At 59.5% G+C, this 8,553-nt stretch overlaps 1 long non-coding RNA gene across 1 annotated transcript; it reads right to left on the bottom strand.

Annotated features, from left to right (window-relative positions):
• Positions 1–2,907: 2,907 nt before the first annotated feature.
• Positions 2,908–4,315, bottom strand: LOC309439175. The gene is made up of 2 exons (XR_014183932.1): positions 3,904–4,315; positions 2,908–3,162 (listed from the first exon to the last, which is right to left on the bottom strand). It is a non-coding gene; the product is annotated as an uncharacterized lncRNA (long non-coding RNA).
• Between the last annotated feature and the right edge of the window lie 4,238 nt (positions 4,316–8,553).

Below are 8,553 nucleotides of genomic sequence, written 5' to 3'. Positions count from 1 at the left end.
GCGGCTCCGCGGAGCAGCAGCCGCGGGGCTCGGGGCGCCGGGGGGAATAAAGCCCGGAGGGCCGGAGCCCGGCGCCCCCCGTCCCCGCCCGAGGCCACACGGGGCCGGGCCCGCTCCGCGGGTCCCCCCAGCCAGTTCTCAAGCACCGCCCGACACCGCCGGGGCTCCCGGCCCGGCCCCGACAGCACACGCGGGGTTGGGGTTTTGGGGGCTCAGCAGCACCGAGCAGCCGTGAAACCGGCTCGGGGCGTTTGGGGTCTCTGAACCGGCCCCGTCCCGTCCGGGGTTTTCCCGCAGCAAGAGTTGGGCTGTGAGATGGAGAAGGAGCTGCGGGGGCTGCCGAGCGACAGGAGCTCCCTGGGGGTGCAGGGGCAGAGCCGAGGGCTGGGGCAGCCCAAAGCCGGGCTCCCCGGGCCGGGCTGGGGGCTCAGAGCCCCAGTCCCCCGTTTCCAGGGCCTGAGAGCGGCTGGGGCTGCTGGGGGCTCAGCCCGGCTGGGAAGCAGAGCCCGAGGCGGGTGGGTTGGGGCTCAGCGCCCGGGGGGAGGCTGAGCTGTGCCCCGGCACCTCCAGCGAAGGGAGAGCCCGTCCTGCCCGGGGGAGGAACAGAGACAAGTCCTGCAGTTGGGGCTGGACAGCGGGTGCATTGGGACAGAGGGAGGGCTCAGGGACAGAGACTAAGTCGTGAATCTGGGTCACAAACAGAGACTAAGTCGTGAATTGGGGGGGCTCACAAAAAAGAGACTAAGTCATGAGTCTAGGTCACAGAGATTAAGTTGTGTATTGTCGGGTTGCTTAAAAGAAGAGACTAAGTAGTGAATTGGGGGGGCTCACAAACAGACTAAGTTGTGAATTTGGGCCACAGAGATTAAGTTGTGCATTGCAGGGCTCACAAAAAAGAGACTAAGTCGGGAATTGGGGGGGCTCACAGACAGAGACGAAGTTATAAATTGTGGGGCTCACAAAAAAGAGACTAAGTCGTGAATCTGGGTCACAGAGCTGTGTATTGTGGTGTTGATTAAAAAAGAGACTAAGTCGTGGATCTGGGTCACAGAGTCTGATTCATGTGTTTGCGGACTGATAATGAGGCTCATTTGGCCTGTGAAGGGCTGGAAACAAAGTGCTGTGTGTGGAACGCTTGGAACGGGTGTTATTGGGGCAGTTCTGGGGCTGAAAAAGGAGACTCAGTCCCTGTTACTGTGGTTCCCATGACACTCATGTGGCCACTGATGGGTCAGACACCGAGTCCTGTGTTTCGGGTGCTTGAAACGCGGCTCCTTTGGCCGGTTTTGTTCGGGGCTCAGCCTGGAGCCCCCCGGGTGTGTCCGGGGCGGGCGCAGCCCCCTCGGGGCGGGGCCCGAAGGGCTGTGAGAGCCGAGACGTCCCCTCCCTTCCCCTCCCCTCCCCGGTCGGTGTTCGGGGGCTCGGGAGCCCCGTTCCGGCCCCGAGCTGTGCGGCGGGTCCGGGCAGACGGTGCCGGGGCAGCCCCAGGGCCGCCGGTGGCTCCAGCCTTCCCGGGGTGTCCCCGGCAGCCCGGCCCGGCAGCAGCCGCGGGGGAACGCGGGACTTGAGCTCCGCAGCTCCGGCAGCTCCCGGCTCGGTTCCAGCGCTGCTGCTCCTGCTCCTGCCCGCCGGGCCGGGGCCGGGGAGGCCGGACTCGGGGCTCCGGGAGCTCGGGGGAGCGGAACCCTCCGGCCCCGGCCGCGCGGGGAGCGGCGGACACCAAGTCCCGGGCCGGCAGCAGCCCCTGCAGGGCCGCAGCCCCAGTCCCCGCGAGCCCCGTCCCCGGTTCCAGCCGCAGCCCAAGCTCACCGCCCCCGGGCCGGGGCTGCAGCGCCGCGTCCCGCTCGCTGGTTCCCCCGGAGCGCCCGGTCCGGTACCAGCGTCCGCCTGGAGCGGAGCCGCCGCGGTTCTGCCGGAAGAAGAGGCGGCGCGTGCGCGGGGCGGGCCGGAAATGCAGCGCACCTGGGCGGGGCGGGGCCAGCACAGGTGTGAGGGGCGGGGCGGGCGGGGCCCGGGGCGCGTGCGCGGGGCGGGGCCGAGGGTATTTAAGGCGCTTGGTTCCGTCAGTTCCGGTTTCTCGGTGCGTGCGGGGGCGGCAGCGGCCGGTCCGGGCTCTCCCGGCGGGGCCCAGGTGAGGTGCGGGGAGCTCGGCCCGGGCGCGGCCGCGCCGGGGGTCGGGGCTGGGAGCGCGGGGCCGGGCAGCGGGGAAGGGGCCGCGGCCCCGGGGGCTCTCGGGGCGGAGGCGGGTGGGCAAGGGCAGCCGGTGCCCGGGCGGCTCCGCGGAGCAGCAGCCGCAGCCGCGGGGCTCGGGGCGCCGGGGCGGAATAAAGCCCGGAGGGCCGGAGCCCGGCGCCCCCCGTCCCCGCCCGAGCCGCCCGCGGCCACACGGGGCCGGGCCCGCTCCGCGGGTCCCCCCAGCCAGTTCTCAAGCACCGCCCGACACCGCCGGGGCTCCCGACATCACACACGGGGTTGGGTTCGCTGGGGCTGCGGGTCCGTGGGTGCTTGTGCAACTGGAGCCCCGGGCGTTTCCCAGCCCTGAGCACGGAGCCTGAGCTGCGTTCTCGGGGCTGGGAAAGGGGCTCCTGGGGCCCAGGCCTGGGCTTTGGGCTCAGGAACAGAGACCCAGTCGCTGTTCCTGGGCTCAGAGCCAGGGGCCGGGTTGGCCCCTTGGGCAGGGGCTGGTGGGGCACAGGGGAGGGGGGTGGGCAGCAGTGGGAGGCTGGGGAGGCAGAGGGGGGGCCAGGCAGGGGGACCCCCTCCGGAGGGGGGGGTCCGGACGCCCTGGCCCCCAAATGCTCGGACGCCGGCCTGCACCAGGCCGTTTCAGGTGTTCGACTTAGTTTCTGGCGCGAAAAGTGATTTTCCCCCCTTTTTTATTCAAGGACTGTTGCACCACTGGACTAGTTATTAGATAATTAGTTCATCTTTATTCATGATTAGTTATGACAGGTCATATTCATAAGCTGCTTGTGACAGTGATTGATTTATGATCTGGAACAAGGCCAAGCTCATTGGAACAAGCACAAGCTGAAATGGGCTGGAAGCACAAGGAGCTGGAGCTGAACTGGAGCTGGAACTGCAGAACAACTGGAACCAGAAGCAGCTGAAGAGGAGCTGGAACCACAAACAAGCTTGAAGCTGCACAGACTGGAGCTGGAGCTGAAAGAAACCAGAGAGAGAAATTGGAACCAGAACTCAACTGGAGCCACCCACAAGCTTGATGTGATACCTACAAGTCGCAAACACAAACTGAAGAAACAGGAGTACACACAGAACAAATGAAGGCACAAGCACAAACCCAATAAAAAGTGGTTACTACCAATAAACAGGTGCACACAACAACTAACATGGAGGCACACACCAAAACCCAACAGGTGCAGAAACCAAAAAGCAACAGCTGAAGAAACTCAAACACAACGGGTGCATAAACCCAAAAACCACGGGTGCACAGTCCAACAAAGACTTGGGCACAAACCCAAAACCCACGGGTGCACAAAACAAAAAACAAGAGGGGCAAAATCCAAAAACCACGGCTGCAAACCCCCCCAAAGCACAGACCCCCTAAGAACAAACCGGGTGCAGAACCCCCCGAACGGGGACACAACCCGGCCCCCCAGGCCGAGCTGGAGCAGAAACCCCCGCGGCCAAACCCCCCGGCCCCCCAGCCCAGCGGGGCCAGCGGCTCCGGCCGGACCCCCCAGCGCCCGCTGCCGCCTCCCCGAACACCCCCCGGCCCGGCCCGGCCCCGGCTCAGAACCGCGGGGCCCCCCCTGCACCCCCAGCAGCCTCCAGCCCCGGGGGAGCCCTGCCGGGGGACGGGACCCCCCTCCCCGGCCCGCAGCAGGACGGGGGGCGAAGCCCCGAGCACAGACCCGCTCCCCGAGCCCCCGGGACACTCACCGGGCACGTCCTCGCCGCCTCGGGGCCGTCCGGGCTCCTCGCCCGGCGCCGGGATGAGCCTCTGCTCCCGCCGCAGCGCTGGGGACCGGGACCAAAGGGGCTCCGGCCCGAGCCCGGCTCCGCGCAGGGCCCAGAGCCGCCCCGCGGCCCCGCCGAGTGGAAGGCAGCTCCCCCGGCAGCAGCTGCCCCGGGCCCGGCAGAGCCCCCGCCGGGCAGAGCCCGCACCGGGACCCGCTCCCGCCGGCCCCGCTCCCGCCTCTGCGCGTGCGCCCGCCGGAGCGGCGCCCCCTGCCGGCCCGGGGAGCTTTTGAAGCCTCGGGGGCCGCCGCGTCACGTCACCGCGGGCTCAGCTGCGCTCGCGGGGCGCGGCCGTGCGCGGCTTGGCCCCGCCCCTCTCGGCACCGCCCCGCTCGGCCCCGCCCCCTCATCCCCGCCCCTCTCTCCCGCACAGTGGCGCCGCCTGGCGGACACAGCGCGGCACTGCAGAGCGCAGGGGGCGGCACAGCAGCCGCCGGTACCGGTGACACCTTCCCGTGTCCCATTCACCTGCCGGGGGGGAGAACCCGGGTCCCCGCATCGGGGGGGGGGGGGGGGACACACAAGGTGTCTGGGAGTAGTCGCTGGTGTGGGATGGGCTGGGGGAGCTCAGGGCACGGCTCGGCCTGACCCCCCCCGCCCCGGGCTGGTGACAAGAGGGACCCGTAAGGACCACGGCGACATGCGGACACTTTCCACCACCCCTTTATTGAAGCCATTGTAGGTTTTAACCCTTGCCCGCCGCTGCCTCTGTCCGGGACCTGCCCGCAGGCACCTGGAGCTCCTGCGGAGAGCGGGGACGAGTTCAGCCTCAGCAGCCGCCCCCCAACCGGGGGTGTCCCCTCCCCCAGGCTCAGCCGCCCCCCGGCCCCACGCACCTTCGCGCCCCGTCCGTGTCCAGCACGTCCTCGCTGCGGGCTCGGCTGCGCTGACCTGAAACAAACGAGGCACCAACACCCACCAGACACACAGGGGAACGCACCGAACAAACGCGGCACCAGCACCGACCCAATGAAAACCGGTCACCGCGTCCCCGCTGCGGGCTCAGCTGCGCTCGGGGCGCGGCCGAGGGGTTTGACCACGCCCCCTTTACGGGCCCGCCCCCTCTCTCGGTCCCGCCCCTCCCTCTCGGCCCCGCCCCCCCGGCACGCCCCCCACCCCCCCCGCAGCCCGGGATGGCGCCGCCTGGCGGACACCGCGCGGCCCTGCAGAGCGCAGCGCCATCTCGTGTCCGTTCGGCGGCACCGCAGCCGGGGCAGGGACAGCGGGGCCGGGACTGGCACACGGGGGAGTCACACGGGAACGACCCCCGGGCAGCCCCGGTTCGTGCTCCCGCTTCACTCTCCCGGTCGTGGGACAACTCCTGTCGCTGCCGCCCCCGCCCCAAAACGAACCTCCCAGCCCCGAGCCCCCAGTTCCAGGGCAGCACTTGGGTTTTCTGGACGGTTCTGCCGCATTTTCTGCAGCAAACACCGTGTCTCGAGTGTTAAATGAGGGTTTCCCGGGGCTGCTGAGAGCTCCCAAAGCCCTGGGGTCGCTGCTGGAGCCGCTCTGCCCTCCCCCAGAGCATAGAAACAACAGCACAACTTTTCTGAGCTTAAGGTCTTTTATTTTTTTTTTTTTACAAATTCTAAAAGGTATTTTTTACCAAACCAAAGCACATGCTGCATTAAACTTCTGTCTCCTTGTGCAAATCGCTGAGGGGGCCACGGAGGCCGCGGTGGTGGCTTCTTCCCTCTGCAGCATCAGCGGCTCCATGTTGGTGCTGTTCTTGACCTGGTCGCCTTCATTGTCATAGATCAAGGGGTCGCGCAGCAGCACGTCCCGGTCAAGGCAGAGCTGGTGGCACCTTTTGTCCCCTCTACTGACTCCTACAAATACCAAGAAAGCAGCTCAAGGTGGTTTTAGCAGTGCCCGCAATGGTATTTACCAGCAAGTGAGATGTTCTGTCTTCTCAACTGAAACGGAGAAATCAATTGAACAGCAGAGTCAATTACACTGTTAAGCACCATTCTTTACTTTATTAGTGCTGGGGAACCCTGGGGATCATCCTCCATAAGTGCTACAAAGACTGGATACTCTTGTCTTGCTTATATTCACATAATTATTACATATGCATTATATTTTTGGGAAATTTTGACATACAACTGTATTAAGACATAATTGATGATGTTAGTTATAATTGTTTAGTTTCTTATTTACAATACATCTATTAATTATTAGTTAAATATAAACTAAGCACTCTGCTTCTAAACAATGTATCACTCAATTTTCTGTCTCCTTGTCATGCAGAAGGATCTAAAACTTGAAAAATACCCCCTTGTTTTGCAGGTGGTCAGAAAACATTTATCATGTCAATTGGTTAATGACGGGTACATCTTATATAACTTAATCACAGTGCACATGAATTTGGCAGCTTCTCTTCAGTTCCATCCTTTTCAATACACTTGCAACTTCTTTTGCAATATAGATCTACAAAATATGATCATCTGGTGTTGCGGTATGGCATCATTCTCTGTCACCTGATAGTGGTACCAAATAGAACATCGCAGCATAGTGCAAGTAAAAATTATTAGCATTAAAATTAGAGTCACACAACTGTCTTTGGCAACTGCAATAATTAATTCAGGAACACTAATAAGATGTTTCTAAAGAGCTGCTTTTCTGACTGCTTTGAGAAAAAAACGAACCCAACCTTCATCACCAGAATGAATTCTGTGAAATTCCTCATCTCCCTTTTCCCTGCTGGAGTTTGTTTCTTACCTGGCTCTGCTGTTAATTCACGGTACAATCCCAGGAATGCCAAGAAGCCACTTAATCAGACAGAGGCCACTGGGTTACAAATACAGCCTGTCTGAGCAGGGACAAAAAAAGCTCAGAAATTGTGATATAAAATTCTGCCAGACCCTCCCCAGCGCGGATTTGGTGTCTCTGGGCAGTGTCAGACCCAGCACCCACCATTCACCGAGTGAATTCGGGACATCCCGGGCAGAGATGGGAGTTTTGGGGTCCTGACCCCTCTGGGCATGTACCTTGTGGAAATACTGATCGGTCACCTCCCAGGGATTTCTGGAGCTGAAGAGGAACTGGAACCAGAAGCAGCTGGAGCTGAAGAGGAGATGGAACCGTCCATGAGATGGAACCGCAAACAAGCCTGAAGCTGCACAGACTGGAGCTGAAAGAAACCAGAGCAGAGAAACCAGAACAGAGAAGAACTGGAGCCCAAACTCAACCGGAGCCACCCACAAGCTTGACGTGAAACAAATGAGGCACCGACACAAACTGAACAAAGAGGGCTACACACCAAATAAACAGGGGTACACACCAAACAAACAGGGGTACACGCCGAATGAATGATGGCACAAACCCAAGTTGATGCAGAATGCAAAAAAAGCTGTTTCTCTCTGTTAGGACACCTATAAAACAGTTTGTCTGAGTCACCTCAGCCTTTATGAGGAGTTTTTCTCATGGTATGGGAGGACACAAGAAGCCTGCCTCCCCCAGACACAGTACTAACGCTAGCAGATGAACAGTAAATTCAAACAGAACCCATTCCTCCTCTCTTGGAAGGTTTTGATCAAGTTTCCCAGTATTGTGTTTGCATCCATACGCACAGAATTGAACATACACCGTTTTCTTGTGCTGTGTTTCCTCTTCTTTAAGGAACAACCCAAAGCTGAGGAAGCACCAGAAACTGAAGCATTATGCTGTCCTTGTCACCGCCAATATTCAAATATTATTGCAAACTGCTTTATTAGCAACTCCTGCTGAGATTCAGAAACAGTTTGCACTTAAGGGTTACTAATTAAGTTCAGTCTCATTCTTCAGCTTCCCCTCAGCCCACAATGTAAAATATAGTTGTACTTTGAATTTAGAAGACTGACTAACTGTGTAAGATAGGTATAATTCATCCACGGAGAAGGCAACACTTAGGTACAGTTTCTCCAAGACAAGGTGCACCTTAAATGCTGCCTTAGTCTAAGTTTTCATATCTTGGCACTGAGCAAATGCCCTGAACTCCAAGGAAACCAATGACAACACAAATCTCTTTTTGGAAAAACTTGGCTTGTGTAAATATATTTCACAGGCCAGGTAGTTATCAGCCTCTAGGCTCTGTGTTGCAGTCCCAAAGTACTCACTGTTAACATTCATCCTCTACTAACAATATCAAAGCATCGTAAAACAGACAAAAAAGCCCTGCTACATCTTCACATATTTATCAGTTTTCAGGTTTAGGGTCTTTTTTCAGAAGCTTTTGTAGATAAGGACAGACTAAGTTTCAAGCAAGGAAATCATTGTCTGTGCAGCCTTTAAGAAAAGCACATCTGGAGAAGAGAGGGAGAAACAACCTGCAGGAAGGCAAACCTCTAATAGATTAGCTGTGTGTCAGAATCTGTCGGCAGTGACTCATCCAGTGTTCATTCCTACCATAATAAATCATTGCTTTTCCAGGCTTGAATTTTCTCACTTGCTGTTTCACCACAGCACTGCCCGAAATAACCCAGCGCTGAGCACCCCCCAGGGGTGCCACATGCAGTTCATTGTTAGCAGTATGATTTCGGCAAAGGATGGAGGAGGGTGGTGCGATGTATGAGTGAAGAAATATTAAACAGA

This window comes from Streptopelia decaocto (assembly GCF_964273445.1).
Source record: "Streptopelia decaocto genome assembly, chromosome: 4".
Lineage (NCBI taxonomy): Eukaryota > Metazoa > Chordata > Aves > Columbiformes > Columbidae > Streptopelia > Streptopelia decaocto.
This window is presented reverse-complemented; position numbering and strand designations above follow the sequence as displayed.